Raw genomic sequence first — 23,290 nt, 5'->3', positions numbered from 1 at the left:
TGGTCATTTTAGGCATGCAGTACAGTACATGCACCAGTTTTAAGCACCAAAGTCCCCTGACAATATTTTTTGTACATTTCTTTGTAAAAATTGCATTATTTATTCAGAACGCAACTGTCCTTTAGTGTTAACAAATACTATTACAGAACATGAGACCACAGGCTCTTATTTTTCTCTTACATTTAGTATTGCATGCATGTGTAAAATAATAACAACGAACGATATCAATTTGTTTTCAAAAATCAGTCAGTAACAAGTTCATCAAGCAGTTGAATATGCTGTATGTTTTACAAGAACATATCCTTTCAGGAAACTGAGAAAAGTAAATTCTTACATTGTAAAAAGTAAATGGGGATGTGTTTTAAAATCACTTTTAAACCTGAGAAGTTGAGAACCAATCGTTTCAACATGAACTAGTATTACCCAGAAAAAGAAAAATAGTCGGAAGCGGTTACGTCCCTTGTTTCTATAATCGATTGCTAAATTTCACTATCGAGTGTCGCCGACGTAGGCTTTTCCGATCAATTGTCGATTATAATCGATTATCGACACAATACTAGTGACTTCAATATACCCCTTTCGGTCTTCATTTGTAAGGGGTATACGAATCTGTTTGTTAAACATACTTTTATATTGCGCTTTAAATGTATTTGTACTACCATAGATTATAAGTAAATTGTAAGGAACTTGAAATAGTTTTCGTTGTAAATTATTATTATATTAAACTTTTAACTACTTAGTAGGAATCGTAGCTTGTTTCGATTTATGCTGACATGACAAGATTTCAAATATTCTAAAAAAAGGTTTTTACATCAAACAAATGTTCACATGACCCAGGTCTGTCAATGGTGGCTAATCGGGTTTAGCATTATTTAAAGTGACATTTAATAGTTTGCGTCTCCTGGTCTCAATTCTAGTCGGAACAGTTCCAAATTTAGCGAGAATTTGGTATCAGGAGAGTAGTTACTAAGATGTTGTTTGCAAGAGCCGATATATATTACATGAGGTACTCTAGCTTCTACCATTACAACAGCTTCTGCGATGTAGCTATGTTGTGTATTTTTCTCGGTGTTCTAGTACAATTGCCTTTTTCATATTTCGGAAATGCACTTTCATATGCAGCGCTCTTTTTGTATAAGCATTTTACAAAGTAAGACGTATTAATACAGCTCTTTCGAAGTTATTAAAACCGTTCATTGACAGTAATGAGGAGAGCAACAGTACAAACGGCAATTATTTTTAACAATCAATTAGCCTAGCAAGCTGCATTCCTTAAATGTAAGGCATACACTTTTGAAGAGGAAATTCGTTCCTTGTTTATAACAGGTAAAAGGCTAATTAAACTGGAAACACTGAAAACAGTGCCTCCGTCCTCATTATTAAATTGACACGATGTAAACGCAAAACATATTACAGACTAAAACGTTAACTAATCAAGCGCCTTATTTCTATCTTTAGAAAAAAACGTCTCTATCGCTATATTCTTTAATAGTAACATTTCAAAAGGAAATTGAATGCCTAAGTTACAAAATATTTATTCATCAGGTCGACCAATGAAAAATACTAACTATAAAGATTTTGACTCTAGCTACACAGTATGGTCCCATCGCTAATCCTCCGATTTATAAGAAAATATTAAATCACTCTCCGTTATCTGCAGTAATAATATGGATATACGGTTAATATCACTAGCATTCATGTTATACTAATGGAAAAAGATTTCAAACTTGACATTACAGCGTGCTGCTTTTTGATAGTTCGGTCAAAATAGATTAAACAGCAAATTGAATCCTTAACTGAATACGTTTTCTCTTTCAATTCTGTAGAAATACAAAGCCAACCTATATTTGTAATGGCATGGTCGGTATCTGACAAGATAAAGTGTTTGCAAATTCTAGGTATTTAACAACTAAATTGGCGTTTCGAAACAGAAACATGATTTATGATTTTATAAATGTACCTCAGACAAAACAGTGTTACAAAACAACATGTCAATGCATCACTTTTGTAAATAAAGACAAAGCTTGTTGTATTTCTGGCAACAGCGGTTTGAACAAAAGTGTTTATATAACAAAATAAAGTCGTTGATTTGCTAGTATGTAGAATTAACATAAAAACAGGAAAGTAGCGAAGTGATGAAAGGTTTATGTTTAAATAAAATCAATAATCATTTATCATATTCATCATTCTTCAACATGTTTTATATCGGAAGACTATAGTTGCAATGCTTCAAACATGATAATCACGGAATATATCCCTTGCACAAGTATTTTTTTCTCCGTGCTAGAGTGTTGTTATAAAAACAATAAACGACCGTTTGCATTCATTTGGCATAATAGTTGGAATATATATATTATATATATGGTTCCTTTTTATATAAATTAGCCTAATGCAAAAGGAATTGGAGTTAGATTGTAGATGCAATTGTTGAAAGTGAAGGAATGCCAGGCTTTGAAGTGTTTGTATATTTTGGACAACATCAAACGTCATTCATCAGTGCACACAAAGTTAGGTATCGGGAGATATGCCGCCAATTTGTCTACACATTAATATCACAACGTAGAACTATTCGCATAAATATTTATTCCCACATAGCTTTGTTGCTTAAACAATTAACACGCGTGTACTAGATTAGATCATGTTCCAAGGTCATTTAAATTACCTCACGCGAAAAGAGCAAGAGTTTGTGGATGCCAATGAGGACTTGATCAGTATTACTAGTTCGATACATTTTCATAGTTATACACGTTTTTGACATTAATACTATCTATTTTCCAATTGACCTACTAGCGGTTATTTAAACTCCGAAAAAGGCTTTCATATAATATAAACAAACCTGGGTGATTTTGTTTCTAACTTTCATTGATCAGTGTAAAATTCTTATCTAATATATTCACCTTCCATAACACTAATTTTATGTTCAAAAGAGGCATTTCAATATGTAGATCTGGATGGATTATTTTAATCGATGTAAAAACTTCAGTAGTTTTGTTTCGTGTAGCGCCAATCATATGTTCTCGAGACGTTCATTATACGAACTATTGTTTATCTCGCATATACAACATTACTGATAGAGATAGTCGTTCATAAAGTATGTGATAACAAAACAAACGGAAAAATAGCGCTGAGATAATGTTTGAAACATTTATATATATTGGATAGTCTTTTCCGGCATTTCTATTTTAATATATGATATCCATAAACAATTACATTACAAAACTATGCATGTAGCTTCAAAGCAAATAAAGTTCTTATTGAATGCATTTAATAAAAAATACTGGGCGTCATGACGTGAGTAAACATCACTGCACGCGCTTTTGATGACATGTACATATATGTCATAAACAAAGACATGTCAATACATACGTTTTTATGTTATTCTTTTTACATAAAGGTTATTTAAAATATGCTTAACAAAAAAGCAACTATGTATGTTTGGTCATATTGTAAAAGTCCGATCCTCGGGCACGCTTGCGTAGCCGTTAACTCGGCAATCCTCGTCACCAGGCAACGCAGAGGCCCTCGGGTCGGATTTTTCTGTCCGGACCGGAATATATGACATGTATATTTAAAAAGTCCACCAAATGTGACGTTTATCAACACAGGGAAATCATTAAACAAACAAAACTGCATCACTTCGTATTTCCTCCCTACTAAAGCGTTGGTACTTAAATAAGCTTGGGTAATTTACGTGAAATATGTAATACATTTGTGAAAGGAAATTGAAGTTGTTTGCTTATAAAGAAATTGCTTATACTATGAGTATAATATATTTGATGCATTTCCAAATTATTATTCATGTTTTCTTTAATCATGCTGTAATGCAATTGAGGCAAAAAGATTTGTTTTTCTCGTCATACATAGGAAATTTCAAAAACCAATATTGCCATACAATTTTCTTAACAATTCGTTTTCAAGGCAAAACATATCGTTTTATAAAGACGTTGCAGAAAAAAATCACCTGATTCCTTTCTTAACAACATTTATCCACTTGTAATATATTGCAATTGTAATGCGGTTGAGATAGGCTTCATGAATATTCAAGATAATCTAGAAATTCTATTATCTTTTGTGGAAATCAGCATTGCAGAAGGCTTACAAGGGAAGTCGCGTCCGTTTGAGCCACTTAGGAATAATCATTTTTAATCTTCAGCTTTAATTATTCGTCTGGCTGTCGAGTCTTGATCATATGATTAACATTTCGCCGACATTTGATCGTGTCAACTATCATGCATGTTCCAAACTAGCTCAATTAAGGGAAACTTTTTAAAACAATAAGTAAAGTAATGTTGAAAAAGTCACACGTGTACATGAGTAGAATTGAATAAAAGTGTCCCTCTTAAATTGGTATCAATACTAGAAAACCGTACCATTTTAAGTAAAATTTTGTAAGAAAAGTTAAAATTGCATCGACAATACAATCGACAAATACAGGGGAAAACACTTGCAGCAAAATTATGTTTCGTCATAAAACATAAACATTAAAGCGATACATATTTCAAAACATAGAGGGATCATTATCTTGAAAATGTCACTGAAAGCAGAATTGTTGAAAAACACTATATCGATTTGCAAGAGGATCACACGTACGAGACAACTCATTCTGAACAACAACAGACAATTATTTATAAAATATGTGCGTTAATATTCGGTTTATAGAATCTGCACGATCAAGGAAATCACATCAGAAATCGTAACACATATGTATATAATATGTGTCGTTACGTCTCGTGGATGAGCCGTTCAATTTGAACTAGCGCTTTTCATGTATATGTTTTATTCATCAAAGCGCACGCAATACAGGAGCTTCGAAAGCTTCAACTCGGTTTATAGAATTTGTACGATCACAACAGAAATCGAAACACTAATAAATACAATATGTGTCGTTACGTCGCGTGGATGAGTCGTTAAGTGTTAACTAGCGCTCGTTATGTACATGTTTTATCCATCAAAGCACATGCGCTACATAAGATTCGAAAGCTTCAAAACGACAGACTGTTTGTTACTCATTGTCATAGAGATATTGCAAAACAAATCCTGTATTTTTCGACCTTGATGTATTGAATATAGTTACGGTTATACTTATAATATCTATAACTTTAAAAAAAAAATCTCGGGTAATGCAACGTTTTCACTATCATTCAGAAAGACGAGCCTTGATAGTAAAACATCATTATTGCAAAATGGTGACATTTCGATCAAAGATGAAGTACATGACCTTTTTTGTGATATACATTTTAATAGGATTGTATGTAAATGACACGTTGTCAGTTAATTAATGCTTATGACAAACACATTATTCTCATACTTATATATTTATATTTGTAGAAAACGACTGTCTTACTGTGTTAGTGCCGGGGAAATCCTATTCACACCTCGTTACAACCTTTTTGCGCTTTAGTATGATCAAATTGGTAAGCGCCGAAACTCCTGATATCATGATTCATGTTTAATCTATATGTATAGAAGATAGCTTCGCAGTGATATATCTGTGATGTTTCATCCATTTATTGTTTTCGCATTTCGCCGTTAAGTTACCGGATACGCTTTGTTGTACGTAATTACGAATACATAACGTTTAAGATCAATGTGCACGACAATCAATTTTTATACAAGCAAACTCCTGAGAGAAAAGCTTTATTAAAGGCAACACTCACAGAAGCCCTGATCTGAATTATTAATAAAAGTTGAACAATAGCCAGATTACAACTTAACACAAAAACATTTAAAGGAGAGGCTTTTGATTAAATTAAAAAAAACAACAAAAAACTAAAGAATAAAAACATATAAAATCAAATTATCTGGACAAATTAACATACATCCAACTTGATATTGCATTTGAACTACTATACAATGTAATAAAATGTTAAGCTAAAACAACATTTATGTGAATATTATTTAATTGTTCCTATGACCTGTAAACTAGTAATAAGTAGCACTTCTGTGTTTGTTTAATACCTACTCAAAACGTTGTCATTATTTAAAATCAAACAAATTCACATGACTCCAGTGTGTCAATTTTGATAAATCTGTTGTAGCATATTTAAGTTGATATTTACATTATGCGTGTCCGGATCTAAAGTTGATCGAATCAGTTCCGAACATAGCGAGAATCTGGTCCCAAGAGTGCTTTAATTTCTACTCTACGCGTGAGTAAATACCTCTGCAACAAGATGAGGTTTTATATGACAAAAAACTTCTGCAAACGTGAAAATAATGAATCATGAAGGCTTGACACGTTGTTTCGTGTTCGTTAAATTACAGAAACACAGATCTACAAATACAATGAAATAGGAATCATAACGCATTTAACCACATCATTCTGACGAAGATCATGGCAGGCAACACGTGTGTATTTTACCATTTTGTTGTTAAGATAACGTCCTTTTTTATTTTATATTTTCCATTTAGTATATACGACCTTATTTGGTTAACGACGTTCTGCAATGCACGCTGCTTTGTTGTTGCCTACACATATGAATCAGCTTTAAATAAACAGCGGTCAAGGGAAACAACATTGTTTCATAGTGTAGTGAAAGTTAACCATATCATTCAGTTATTGTCCTTAAGGCATTGAAAAGTGTTTCATGGACATTATACTACTTTTGACCACTTGTCTTGGAAAATAGAGACAGTCCCAGAAATTGATTAATGCTTAATAATGGCACTTTTAAATATTATTTTTCTATCGTTATTTTCACATTAAAGCATGTTTGTTTAATTACAGTCCAGTTTTCGAAAGTTTTAAACATAAGTCCCGTTCAATGTCACAGTGTCAACACCAATGGTGCAGAAAATGAAATCAAACATCCATAAAACAGGGACACGGAACAACATTTTTATTTTAAATAACATACGCAAACAATTCCAACAGATACATATGCTATTGCATTGATGACATCCAACTGAATAAAATATTCGTAAATTATATGTATTTAGTATATAACAGCAGAAAACACATTCATGCTTAATCAGTACCAGCGATTTCGTTGTTTCCCAAATATGCAGCAGGAAACAGTAATATCCTGATTCCATGCATTAAATTAACATAAGCGTTGAGAACAGAACATAATATCATAGGAAATAATGGTCGTTGCTATGCTGTCTATGAACCCGACATAAAATAAATAGCAAAGTAATGATATGATTGAACATTTCGCAGTTATTGGAGAACACCAGGCGTCATTTATCAGTCTACAGAGTGTCTTGTATCGGTGCACTACGGCGGGAATGAGTCAGCACATGCAAACCACTTAACAAAACCCTTTGCCCGAGTATTTTTTTCTCTCCACGATAGGGCTTTGCTTAAACAACCAACACTTGATTAAATGTATTGCTTATAGTAGGTGGACACTTTTTATTTACTTGTTGGAGAGCAGTGTCCGATAATTTCGATTATTTTCTTTAACATTCGATGCACAAATACACATATTTCTATATAGCACTGCACAAAATGATTGCTGGCTACTACGTTCCGTCCCTCTACTGGTTAATATTTACCACATGCTATATCTTGTTTATCCGGTTGAGTTTAGCCATCTGATATTTTTCTGTGTAACACATGTATAATAATTATACTTGTTTGTACACAATAAAATTGAAAACAAATATTGATTGACTGTAAAATATCAGCAAATCTTTCGTCTATTTCTTGTTTGGTTTTAGGTTGCTGTGGTTTTCAAATTATTTTGAAGAAAAAAGTTCATCTTCCATCACAGACATAAGAAAAACAAACGTGAAAGATCAACTTGAATTAATAAAACAACATTCTTAAAACGTTGGTCAATTTCTGTATTTGAACATGAAATATCGTCATGATCATATTACACATCCAAGATATCGTCTGTGCGATATTACCATTAAAACGAAAGGAAATGTCATTAAACGCTACTTGATATCATCTCAGTAATCACTCTACCTACCCGCGGAATTGATTCCATCGGAAATATAATGAGTTTGTTTTACATACTGTAGGGTATTACATTGATGTAATGCATGTACCGCTTGAAATGACATTACATTGTCAGTATTTGATATTCGTCTTATTATCAGCGAAGATGAAAGAGGTACGCATTTTTAAGTTGTTGATTTTTGTATTGGAAAAAGCATCATGTGATAATGTGAAAAAATAATCTGACACTTGTCGTAATAAAATCTCTATAGTTGAATATACCAGGAAAAAACAAAGTCCCGCTAATTAACAAATTTTCTGACAGTGTTGAATAGATATATGAATTTTATATTACAAATAGTGACAGATCCTCTATGTCGAATGCGAACGGAACAGGAGTATCTTAGTTGATATAAAAAATAAAAAAGGGTTTATACACCTTTTGAGGTCGTTACCTCCTGCAAAGGTTTACAGCCCGAGTGTGTAGCATATGGCTCGATTGTTGTAAACTATTTTAAGGCCTTAGCAGACAAAGGTGTATAATCGCTATTATTGCATTAAATACACACCATGAGAAACTTGTGTGTTAAAAGCTCTTAAATGTCCCGAAAATGCAGAAAAATCAGTAAGTTCAAAATAACCTTTGCTAACATGTTCTTGATTAAATGTACAGCATCTTCAGCATCATGTCCATATAAGTCGTTTGTTCTGTATAAAATCGACTATACTTAATTTAGTGATTTTAAAGCAAACAAATAGTCAAAACAATTGCAGAAAATATACACACCTCAGCTTGCCAGGAAAAGACAACTCAGAAGAAAATCTTTAAGTTAAATGTGATTTATTTCATTTTTTTGATATTTGTATACAGCAAAATATGCTGAAATGTGATATTGTGCAAACGTTTGCATCGTTGACCCACTTTCGGTCAGACACCAGGTCGCTCAGCGACCATTGTTATGTTGCACGTTTTCTACCGATAACGCCCGGGATTTTGCGTTTTAAGACACCACGTTTCATGACGTTTATTCCACCTTTTCACTGTTCTCGGAAAACAGAGATAGTCCCGGACTTTTAGTTTTCCTTCAAAATAGCTATTAATGGCACTCTTATTCGTTGACCTACAAAAGACAAGTTTGTCCAAATCGGCATTAAAGCACCCCTTTCTATGGCATTTTGTGAACGCCAACGACACAGAACAGAAAATAAAACATCCACAAACCAGAGACAGGGAGCAAGTCTTTTATAAAATAACGTACATAAACAAATAACAGATACATATGTGATTGAATTGATAGCATCAATAACAAAATTAAGTGTTCGCAAATTCTAATATTCGGCATATAACATCAGAAAAAACATTGTGATTTCATGTTTTAATCAATACCAGCATTTTCGATCTCTTTACACAAATGTGCAGAAGGAAACAGTAACATGTCGTTTGCATGCAATAAATTAACATTAACGTTAAGAACACAACATAATATGATAGGAAAACATGGTCGTTGCCTTATTATCTATAGACCAAATACCGAAAATATAATAGTAATGGTATGATTGAACCTTTTGCAGTTATTGGAGTACATAAAGCGTCATTAATCAGTCTACAGAGTGTCTTATATCGGAGTACTATGACAGCGTTGAGTCAGCGCAGGCCAATCACATAACAGAACCCTTTGAACGAGTATTGTTTCTCTCCATAGGAGGGCACTGTTTAAACAACCAACACTTGATTAAATTTATTGCGTACAGAAGGTGGACTATTTTTATTTACTTGTTGGAGAGCAGTGTCCGGTTATTTTGATTATTGCCTTTAACATTCGATGCACAAATAAATACATATCTAAATAACACTTATGAAAAAAACATGGAAAGAGAAAATAGCCATTTCCGGCTACTGCTTTCCGCCCCTCAAGCAATAAATATTAATAACATGCTATTCCTTGTTTATGCGTTTTTGTTTAGACATCTCATATCTTTCTGTGTAACACATGTGTAATATAACAATAGAACTCTTCTGTACACAATTTTAAAATAATAAATTGAAAACAAAAAATTGCTTGATCGTTAGAATCTTACGTTTAGTTCTTGTTTGGTATTTTTTGTTGCTGTTTTCCATCTATTTTGAATAAAGATTTTTATTTTCATATCAAAGCAATAATAAGAAAAAAGAAGAATAACGTGATAGATCAACTTGATTTCATGACAAACGCATTCTTAAAACGTAACATTCTGTATTTGAACATGAAATATCGCCATGATCATATTACACATCTAAGATGTCATCTGTGTGACATTACCATTCGAGCGAAGGAAATTTCATCAAACATTACTTGATATCAATTCAGTGATCACTCTACCTACCCGCGGAATATAAACCATCTGATATATAATTAGTTTGCTTTACTTTCTTCTGAGAATAACATTTATTTAATGCATGTACCGCTTGAAACGACAATGCATTGTCAGTATTTGATGTTCGGCTCATCATCAGCGATGATGAAAGAGGTGGGGGGTTTTTGTATTGGAAAATGCATTTGATTAAGTGATAAAAATAATCTGACACTCGTCATTTTAAAATCTTTATATTTGCATCCAATAAGAAAAACAAAGCCTCGCTACCTAATACTTTTCTGAACGATTTGAATAAATTTGTGAATTATATAATACAAATAGTGACAGATTCTATATGCATAATGCAAAAGGAACTGGAGTATCTTTGTAGATAGAAAAATAAAAGATGTACTGTAATTGTAACATGTCTGTGTTAGAATATTGTGTAATATACTACCGCCGAAATCCCAAGAGCTATGTACAACTAAACATTTTGATCTCTTAGATCGGAAAACATTGTGAACATGGACATAACAACTGAGCTTTATTATTTTACGTCACGAGGCGGTCACTATAAGACATATTTTCTTATCTCAAAACACATTAAGAGGATATGAAAACCAACCGTTGTGCCTTTTAAATAAGTTTTACGGAGACACAAGTATCCACTTGACAATATAACTATGCCCTTTAATACCTTTCGATCGGGCTGCGATGGGAATAATGTGCATGATTTCTAATCAACACTAACATGGTCTGTTGAACATTGGTATTACAGAGTACTCCGAAAAGAATCAAGATTTTGATTGAACCACATCGGGATATTAGAGTCTACCGTATAACTTGAAATTGTTGCGCGGTTCTCGAATATTGATCATTTGATTTAAATTTTGCTTGAAGTTTTTGTCAAAGAATAATCAATCATGCATTATCCGATATCATATTTTTAATACTTCAACTTATGAATAAAAACATTGCAAGGAAGACGCGCAGTCGTGAATAATCATTCACCCTGTTTTGGCAGCGTGACTGACGCTTTGATCATATTCATCATTACAACAAATCTATGTTTTGGTCCATACTGTGAAATGTGCAAATTATTCAAATCATCAAAAATTATTCAATCATCAAACGAAGTCACATCAACCATTGTGTCTTTGATGATTAGTCTGATTTAAGCATATTTGTTTTGATATTCGCATTTACGTCACTGGTCTACAATCTCTTTGGAACAGTTTTACATTTAACAAGAAGATTGTCCCATGAATGTAATTATTTGTATGCTTCTGGCGATAGCGTAGTAAATAATGTTTGAGATACTCAACCTTCTGCAACCTGCTGCAACAAGTTTACGTTGCGGAGGACAAAAACTTCACTTTTGCAAATATTGAAACATGACAAAGGGTTCAGGTTGGTAAATAATTTAAACTAACTCCCGCGTATAATGTCTTAAGATGCATTAAGCATATAAACTCCATCTTTCGATCTCATATAAACGTCAAAAGCGAAGTTTTCAGAAAAATTATTTGTTGTTTTGGTCTCCATACAATAATTACTGCCATTTTTCAATCATTGTATACTGGCGTTGCCTGTGTTGTGTACAAGGGAATCGTCTTACATACTTAAATTAGTAGGTTATCTAATACTGAATTAAATAAATGAAATGTTCTTAATACTACGTCAGTAAACGAAAACACAATATTGAACCATTGTTGGGAGATATTGACTTTAATATTCACTTTTTTTCCTCGATTCCAAATCCTATACACAAGATATTCAGAATTTCGATGATTTATTCAGTAGAGTTGCTAACTGTTTAAGACTGCAAGTGCATGTTTTGGAAATTGATCTTAACATTAAGAGTGGCTAAATTTATTTATAAGTCTCCAAATATTTTTCAAAAAAGCAATGCTTTCTCGAAGTAAGTTCGTCCTCAGTTTCGTTCAATAAAAAAGTCCTGTTTATATGAATCAAGTCTAAGAAGAATGCCAGATTTAGGTAAAATCAGTAGTTTTCCTGAACATTTAAGTTGTTTTGGAGGAATCTAATATAATTCGTTCGTTGGTCAATATTACATTGATAAACAGCAGTAACATAAGTTATAAGTAACAACAACATGAAACACAATATTTCTTTTAGTTTTAGTTTGGTCTTGAACAGTATGAGTGATATTGAAAGTGACGAAAGGCAGAAAGTTCTAGTCATACAATTGGAATCCGACGATACACATCCATTGCCTTTTGGGTTTAATGCAAGCATAGTTTGTGTCAGTCCTCAATACATACTTAATAAGTCTGAACTAGGCAAAGGTAATACAAGTCAATTGTGGGACTTCAACACCCAGATACAATTAAAGAAATTTTCCCTTGATCTACTCAGTATATATTACCTTTTGTAAATACTTTATGCAATTGCAAGCAAAGCATTGTAAAGCTGTATCCTTTTCCATGTTTAATTCTTCAAATGTATACATTTCCATGCATTGCAAGGCCTACACATCTTTTTTGACAAGATGGACCAGTATTTGCAACTGGGATTATATTTCTCGATCTTAACACATAGGTAAGAAAACAGATATGCTTTAGAAGACTTATAAAGCTTCTATTTAGTAATATAAGAAAAAGCGATACAAAAATACAAGAGATATTGTACGGTTAAAAATATGAATATTTTATTTATGTTATAAGTTTTTATCTTTTACCTATTAATAATTGTAATATTGCATCTTATGGTATAATTAACTTTTCATTGGCGGTAGTGTTAAATATATGCCTTGCTTGCTTTCAGCATAGCGCATTTGTGTAGTTTATAGCTTTCTGTAATAAAATCGTTTTGTGTATCCTTACATTAATATCTTTGTGCAGGTGTATGCCCATTATTTCGTATGGAAACCGTTTGACCATAAGGATACGATACACGAAAAAAACTATAGCTGTGACAGGTACAAGCAAGTTTTGCTGTTCTTCTGTATTTAGTAATCACATTTACATACAGATAATTTGAAAGAAACATATGGAGCAGCTCTGCATGCATTACAAAACAAAATAGAAACTTGTGTAAGGAGTTTGTAACTGTTTCATCTGGTGCGTTATAAACTGCTGTAAACTGCAATTCACTTTAAAGATAGGTAAATAATCATTCTTTCATTTTAACATCTGAGAAAAAATGTTTTTTAACAAAAAGGTAAGGTTAATCCATGTAAGATTATTTAAAGCAAATGCTATAAACTTTTCCTACGACCGCGTAACGAGTTGGTAAATATATACATGAAATGTAAATTGAATACTATCTTACTATACATTTTCAGACTAAGACATTATAGTTCGGAAATACTGTGATCAGTTCTGAATGGTCACCAAATAAATTTCCAGTGGGGATAATTTTCTTTTAAGGGTATTTGAGATATACTACAAATTATGCACACCAAGGGAGTCTACGTATATAAAACATACACTGCATACTTTCCATATCTGAATAAAAGCGCTGAGTGGTTACTGATTAGAAAACGATTGTCACTAACATTCATGGTTTCTAGAAGAAAATAATATTTTGACTCTCCTTGTGTGCATATTTGTAGAGCGTCCCAAGAATAAATTATACACTAAATATATAACACTATATATTCATATTTATATAAATATTTGCAATACCGTAAGCATTTTTGTTCAGTTTGACATATATTTATTCATGTTCCTGACTTTTTGAAAAACAATCATAGAAATGTATGCTTTGCTTGGCTCAGACTGCGAACTAGTTTAAGTCTCCAGTAGATTCGGGCTCAGTGGGACTTTTGATTGACTGACCGTCCCTAGGAATTAATCCGATCATTTAACGGTAAAGCAATTTTGATAAGGACGGGGCTGTTTTTGGTGTTTACATTTGTGTATGCGGTTTGTATTCATGTATAGGCTGTTAATATGTTTGTGCCCTTTCGGCCCTTGTTTTGTGTCCCTAAATAGGGTTTATGTTTAAATTGTCCTCTACTGGGTGACCAGCATTTTTATCACATTACTTATATATCGTATTGGTTGCGCATCTTTATATAAATGCAAAAGAAACATGATTTTTTTATTTGCACATTTTGTCCATATAAACGGGTGCTGGCTTTTCGCAGTGTATTTTTACCGCCTTTTATGGTGCTTAAAAACACCGCGGCCATTTTCCATCGAAAACAACCTCCTCGGATGTATATCGACGGTTTTACAATGTCATAATCTTTATATAGTAGTTAGCCTAATGATTTTCCTCTTGGATAAAATAATTATTCATACCATAATTCTCTCAACTCGCAATCAGTTTTAACTCAATTGTACAAATATACGTTTAAATACTACACTTATTTAATAATAATATTCAAACATTTACGAACGACTTTTACTGATGTACCGGCATAAATCCAAAAAAGCCGAGAAGTTCCGAATTGAGATAATCAAATCACATTAAAAGGACTGGTTTCAAGGAGCACTGGTAATAAAACTTGAACTCGCCAAGAATATTGGGTATTTAATAAACCTCATCGAAACATGAAATTACAGTGAATAATATGATATTCGAATGCAAACAGCAGTCATGTAGTTTGAAATTGAAACAATGTGCTACTATTTGAAATAATTCAATGTTATAATGCTAACTTGTGTATTAGGACAAAATCAGGGCTATTATATACGTCATTGTATCTTTCCTCGATCCTTTATATTTTCAAACTTCGTATCTTTTAAAACAGTGCGACAAGCATTACATCATTTATATAGTGAACAATGCAAACACTTTTGGCAGGGAACTTGGAGAGAGCAATATTATTTTATATATATAATTTATATATGTAATATTTTCCTGTTGTTGTTTTTTACAGGAAATATTCGGAAAAATGTTCAATTACGTAAAGCCATCCCTTACGGCACCCGTATCATACGATGTAAGACGAAATATACAATATAAAGATAATATGAAAATAAAGATTTTTTTTATACCTTATACAATCTCTGGTTTAGAAAAGTCGAGACGTTTGCATTATTGATAAGAGTTTGCTTGATTTATACTGTAGCGGATAAATCAGACAGACGCCTATCGTCCGTATTGGTCATTTGTAACAATCGTAATGTGAATAACATATGACTCAACAGGAAATAGTATCCAAAAACAGAAAGAAACACCATCAATGTTCTCCAGACGTTTGGCAAAATATTTTTTTTTCCAACCCCCCACACAACAAAAAGTCCATAACAAAATTTAAGGTGGGTAAATGAATTATTTACTAATCTCATAATACAAAAAGCGCACAGAAAACAAATATGATCAGGTCCTTTTATTCACTGGCTATTTCTATCTCATTATAACGATGTTTTATTGCATTAAAGATACTAAGCGAACAATTATTAGCGGGACAGATATCATTGTCACAGACGGTGTTCGATTCGTCAAGAATAGAGAAAATATCAGTGGTACGGTCGTCTGTCAAGAAGAGTACAGAATCTAACAGTCTTCACATAGAGTAGCACCAATAAAGAGAGATTTAACTGAGCTCTTACTTGAACTCATTTGTAGACTCCTTACAAATACCAATATAAAATTCAAATAAATCGTGGAGCAATATCCTAGAACATTAATCTCAAACTCAAATCAACACAACACCAAACCTGTAAATATACCTGATACAGGTATCCAATTGGACTCCACAACATAAAAGTAAATTATTATACCGAAATTCACTCAATTCATTCAAAACAACCACCAAATACACTATAAAAGAAGGGTATCGACTTGTTTAAAGGCTAAATAAATTGCCTCCAATGATGTTTACATATGAGTTAACCTCTCAAATATCCAAACTTCACGAGAAACCAGGATATGTTTTAATCTCAAATTCAAATAACGTAAGGCCGAAACACAGGCATACTTAAATCTAACACTTTCGTATATTTTATAAAAGTATATGTTTTATTCGGAACTCAAATAATTGTATATATACAATATATTGTTAAAGTGTATTTCCGAATAGTAGATTGTACTGCTACCATGCGTTCGCTAATATTTTGTGAAATATTTCATTACGTGAAGCAATTATCCTAATTAATGAAAACGTTTATACGAACAAAAAAATCAAGCGGGGGATAAGATCTATTACTGAAAAATTCAAAGACTATTATTTGTCATAACTTGATTAAACAATCGACAACATCAAACTTAGACATTCAAATCAAGTATAAGATTCCAATGTTAAAGTGTAGTATAAAAAAGAACCCTAGTTTACAAATACACCTTGTCGTACGTCATAACGAAGTTATAGCATTTTAGGTTAATGTAGACCACGAGGCAATTTATTAACAAACGCCTTCCTGATAATAACGCTTTATTCAAGGCGACATTTGGGGAAGCGTTGGTGCGATTTATTGGTGAGAGCTTTACTAATGCTGAAAACCCAGTTCGACAAAATATTTAAATGAGAGGCTCGTAATGAGAAATACATTTTAAAAAGTAAACATATATCATGACAAATGCAATCTCTGCATATATACGATTATAAAATGTTGCGTTTCAAATTGTAATTGTACTATTATGGTACATGAGTTTATTTTGTTTAAATTTTAATGTCTTAATTAAAACCTTCGTTGTAAAAGTTTCTTTACATATTGACTAATTAAAAATAGAAAACGCTGCTGTTTTAGGTTCATACTGATATATCAATATTGAAACTATTCTAAAACAGAATAAAACATCAAACTTTACTGCAGGGTGTAAATTTTGAGTAATCGGGTGATATTTAAGATGATACATTGATATGAGTCTCCGGGTATAAAATCTCCACGAAACAACTTTAAATTAAGCGCGAATTCGGTCCCAGAAGAGTGATTACCTACACTTTATGTGCGATTGCCAAGAAATAATGAATAAAATACGCATTTGATTACATGTTGGGTTTATATACGTCCAAAATGAATCAACACATATGTAATAATGACTGATTGACATGTTGTTTCAGAATGGTTTATTCATGCATAAAGATATATTTAGTACAAAATAATTGAACATTCCTGAATGCTGATAGATTTTTCTGCAAAGGCAGTGGACACTTGAGGAGAAACTACGTTACATACAGTAAAGCGGTTGTTTATTCGTTTACAGCATTAACTGCATATTTAGATCGAAAATAAACATATTGAGCCACGTTTATAAGTTGAAAAGGATTTTTAAAACTGCTTTGGTATACATTTATTGTGTACTTGCTGGACTTTGACGATCGGCATTTGCTTACTTCGCCGTTTTTGAACAACGTTGCTACAATGGGTTCAACGTTGTTTGGCTGTTGTATACACATATCAATAAGGAATTTACGTGGGTTAGCCGTGCAATCGGTCATGATATTGTTGCACCAGTGCCTGTTTACATTTACCACATCTCTCAGTCATTTACCAACACTTAATTGGAAGTGTTTCTAACCCAACAGTGGCCAAGGGTACTGTCTTCACTCTTATCTGAATAACAACAACACTGTCGAAGGTATCTCGATCTTGAATTAACTTCTACCTATGTTTGCAGCATCAAAGGTGCACCGGTTGTAAAACTATTTGTTATTTATATCAGTTGACACACAAAAGGCTTTGTGAATCTATCAATATAAACAAGGTTATGAATGGTAGAATAATCGTTGCATTTGTCAGAAATTGCAGCAGGTAGAACAGTGTTTCTATAACATTCGAGGCCGCACGCGGTGATAAATCGAGCACTAGTCTTTCAGATATAATAACATCAATACAAACCCTTCAAAGGTTCAGGATTATTAGAACAGCTACAGAACCGAGATATGCATATTTTGATGCTCGATCAATAAAGAAGCTTAACTACAGAGCATAGGGACTGCTTGTAAACTTAATTGATAAGGTCAATTGCATGGCAGAAACATCGAAAGAAAAGGCACTTATAAATTAACCCTATGTTTTACCCGCAAGTGTTGGGGGTTGGTACAGGAATGGAGTGCAATGTTCTCTGAAACTTCTACAAACATTCAAACCCCATTAATAATTCATTACCCAGACGCCTGTGTGATACATACCAATAAATAACAAAAGTAATAGTTTTGATGCTGTATGACAGCTTGTCAATGCCCCTAGAAGCCATAAGATTAAATTTTAAAATATTTAGTTTGTTGTTCAGAAATATAAGTATACGATACATAAAGTTTACAATATTTTTATTGTTAACTTGTTTTAATGTATATTAATTTTAACAGTAACTCGTGTTTGGTACATACAAGCAACCCTTTGCTTCTTTACTGTTTAAGAAACCAAAATGATTCAAAGGGCTCATTAACTTCATTTAAGCCGCTCGTTTCGATTTGGTTCTCATGAAGCAACTGATACTGGTAAACACACTACAGGTTGCATTAGCACTTTCAAACGCTTCTTTTGAACATTCTTCCGGATAGATAACTTTATCCTAGAGAATGATCAAATAATCTTTATTTTTTATGTAAACGGCAGAGGCTGCATCGTTCAACAAATTCCGATATTATCATTAATTGAGTTAATCTTAATACTTGAGCGGTACCGGACCTATTATGAGTGGCGCCGCAAACAAATATAAAGAGAAAGTAAAGTAGGTTCAAGTTAACATCGGGCAAGGAAACAATCGTGTTACATAGTGTAGGGAGAAATGAACCATATAGTTTAGTGTTTGACCTAAAGTCATTGAAAAGTGTTTCATGGACATGATCCTACTTGTTTCCCACTGTTTTCGAAAAACAGAGAAAGTCCCGGAATTGAAGAGTTTTTCTTCAAAATATTATTTTAATGAAATTTTAAACATTCATTGACTGTCATCAGAGAAATATTTTCAAAATCGGCATAAGAGCACGCTATTTTATTATAAAGCTTTGCATTTTGTATCTAATTTATATGAAAAACTACAGAAAGAAGTCCAACTGTCGAAATTATTAACATGAAAACCGTTGAATGGCGCACGGTCAACGCCAACGACAAATGCGAATACGTGATTGCATTGATTACATCCAAGAAGATCAAGTGTTTGCAAATTCTTAGTTTTCCACATTTAACACCAAAGAACACGCTCATGCTTTAAGCAGTATATTTATTTCGATTTCTTTCCCAAATGAGCAGCAGAAAACAGTAATATGACGTCCCCATGCAATACATTTACATTAACGTTGTGAACACAACATAACATTATAGGAAAATAATGGTCGTTGATAAAGCGAATATATGTTTGAACATTTTTCACTTACTGGAGAACATCATGCGTCATTTATCAGTCTACAAAGTGTCTGGTATCGGTGTATTATGGTGGCAATGAGTCAACACATGCAACTCCAAGAACAGAACCCTTGCAACAGAACGTTGTTCTCCCTGCTAAAGGGTATTTTTCAAACAACTTTATTAAATTGATTATGTACATAAGGTGGACCCTTTATTTTTTTTGTGTGCAGTGACCGCCAATTTCGACAATTTCTTGATCATTCTATGACCATTATCTTTCAAAATAATACTTACAGTTTCCAAAAAAATATTGAAAGAGAAAATTTTTCTTGCAGGCTTCTGCTTTCCGGCAGCTTCTTTCCTCCAAGAAGTAAATATTTATCGCACAATAAACCTTGTTTTTTCCGATTTAGTTAAACTATCTCACATTTTATGTACAAAAATCTAACTAGTTTGTATACAGTTCAGTTGGAAAGAATGATTAATTGTTAATAAATCAGCAAAACCAACCTTACGCATTTGTTTGGTTGTATATTTTTTATGATAAAGTTTAATAAAAATATAGAATATCATTTCCATCTAAATCATAAAAAAAAAGACACAGTGAAAGTTTCTCTTCTTTGCATTAAAAAATTCAATAAAACGTTAGTCACTTTATGAATTCGACCAAGAACTGACGTCATGATCATATACACAGCCAGGATGTGATTTAACCGGGTTATCACATTATCTTCGAAAGAAAATAAAAATAAATAAACCTCGCAGGGTAGGATATAATCTCAGTTATCACTCTACCAATAAGCGGAACTGAATGGGATAAATAATAAATTTGTTTTACATTATTCCTTTTATAACACTTCTGCAATTATGGAAGAGCTACAAATGAATTGTCAGTATTTGATATTTGGCTCATAATAAGCGAGGGTGAAAAAGGTAGGACTTTATAAGTTTTGGAATAAACAACAATATTTGATAAAAAGAATCTAGCACTCGTCATGATAAAAAGTCTATATTTGCATCCACTAAGAAACAAAAGGCTCGCTCACTTACACTTTTTCTGAATTTGTTGGATAAATATTTGAATTCTGTATTCGACTTGTGACAGATCCTCTATGTCTAATGTGTTTGGAACTGGAGTATATTAGTGTATGTAAACATAAAACTTGTACTCACTATATGTGTGTATGTGTCATTACAAAATAAATACAATTATTGTTTTATTCAAGTGATTTTCAAGTATTTTCTTGATAAAAGGTGAAGCTTTATACTATGTTACATATTGAAGACTGTTTTGAATATCCAATGACCGGTTTTAGAATCTTGTATAATAGAATGCCTTCGGATTACCCAGAGCTTTGTACAACAAAACATTTTCATCTCTCAGATCAAAATGCATTGTGAACATGGACACGACAACTTAGCTTAAGTATTTTGTGTCGTGCTGTTCCGGATAGATGCTCACGAGGCGGACATTATGAGAAATATTTTCTCAAAATACATAATTATTATGGAAGATATGAAAACCAAACGATTTTTTCCTGATTAATAACGTTTTCAGAGACACACGTATTCATTGATAAAATATGTTGCAGAAACTCTCGCATTAATACTTGACAACATATGCCCTTTTATTACATCGAAATCGTGCTGCGTGGGAATACGGTGCATGATTTCTAATCAACACTAGCATGGTTTGTTAGAAATCAGTATAACAGTGTACACGAAAGAAAAGCATGATTCTGATTGAAGCTCTCCGGGATATAAATATCTACCTTATTACTTGAAATGGTTGCGTTTGGCTGTCCAACCTTGAACATTTGATTTAGATTTTGGTGACAGTTTTTGTCCATGAATAATCAATCATGCACTTTCCGATATAAAATTGTAATATAAGTACTTCATCTTAGGGATGAAACGTTGTAATGGACATGCGCAGCCTTGCACGACTCATTCATCCTGTTCAAGCAGCGCGATCGACATTTTGATTATATTCATCATTATAAAAGTTACGTATTACACTTTGACAACCTAACACTGTTTTGGCCGCACTGACATACGAATAGTGCAAATTATTATAGAAATATTTAAACCATCTAACGAAGTCACATGAGTCATCTTTGTTGATTAATCGGGTTTTAACATATTATTTTTATATTTGCATTGACGTATTTGAGTTTAAAAAACTCTTTGGAACAGTTCCAAATTTAACAAGAAGTTTGTCACAGGAATTTAATTACTTGCACGCTTTAAGTGAAAATGCAATATATAATGTATGAGACACTCAACCTTCTGCAACCTGCTGCACCAGGTTTACGTTACAGAGGACAAAAACTGAACTTTTAAACAGCATAATGAAACATGAAGGCTTGACACATGGTTCAGGTTGGTAAATGTTTGAAAATAACTCCCGAGTACAGTGTGTCTAGAAACATTAAGCATATTAGCTTCAACTCTTTGATCTCATATAAACGACAATAGCCAAATTAATAGAATAGTTATCTTTTATTTTGGTCTCCAAACAATAATTATTGCCATTTATCAATCATTGTATACTGCAAGGGTCGATGCTTGGCTTACAAACTAAAAAGAAGATTGTCTAATCCCAACTAGATTTAATGAAAATGTTTTAAATACTACGTCTGACTCAGTAAACGACAACCAGTTGTTTGAGACATTAACTATATAAGCCAATAATTTGACTCGATCCAAATCCAAATATGGTCAAATATATGCATTTAATTATATTCCATATATTCCATATGATGTAATTTGTAGGTGAATGACCATGAGGGGGGAGATTCGGTTCATTATTTGTTTAGGTTTCATCAACTCGATTCGCTTTCCAAATATAGTATTGCCTCACCAAAAAATATTTACCCGCTATATGTGACTTATCTATGTTATATATTTATGTCAATCGAATTAGTATTATTAAGAACTTCACCTTTTGCGGGTGTTTAAAAGTCCGTTGCCAATGGATCAACAAATTACGTTGTAAACTAAGCCAGTAAGATGACCTGAAGTAATTTCGTAATAGATAGGAAGGGCTCGTTCGCCAAGCTCATTCCGCCTTATCCTTATTCATTAAGAGTTTACTTCATGTCATCTAACTATAACATATCTATAAGTGGTAATTAATTAAATTTTAATATCATTATTATTTTGCTTTAGATAAACTGTAAATAGCAGATACGATAATTGTCTAGTAGTTTATGGAACAATATATTATGGCTCCAAAAGGTGTTATTCTTGTTTTTAATAACTTATCTTAACTCTTTGACCACGAAGTTCCTTTATTTTCCTAATGAAACCACATTTTACAAGCCAGTCCGCTTGACACACGTTAATATTAAGGTCAGGTTTTGCTATATCCAAATACATGTTTTTATCCAATTTAGTTAAATGTTGTTTGTGTTTAGTGAAATCGATTATGTGGACGTTTCCTTTTGTATCTTAAAGTAAAAAATGTTAAAACACATTGTAGAGTGAGTGCTGATGTGGCAACGAATATCACTAGTCATTATGACTCCTAGCCAAAACAGTATTTTTAAAATCAAGTGTGCTGTCTTTTTAAAAAAAGTATTCATTAATCCAAAATTATCATGACTGTATATATTGAGCTGTTAATCCAAATAAGTAAATTATATTTGCTATCGTTAGATGTAAATGCCGAATGTGTTTGTACTGCTCTTATCTGAATGGCTACTTTTAATACCATGGTAACGCGCACACGGCGCAGTCCACTATACTGTTAACATAAATTAAATGTAATTGTAAAGGTTTTACACAATTATTTTTCAAATAATATTAAAAAAAAACACAAAAACAGTCTCTTGTGCAGAACTTGTAAAGTCAT

The sequence above is a fragment of the Mya arenaria genome, chromosome 3, assembly GCF_026914265.1.
Source record: "Mya arenaria isolate MELC-2E11 chromosome 3, ASM2691426v1".
Lineage (NCBI taxonomy): Eukaryota > Metazoa > Mollusca > Bivalvia > Myida > Myidae > Mya > Mya arenaria.
This window is presented reverse-complemented; position numbering follows the sequence as displayed.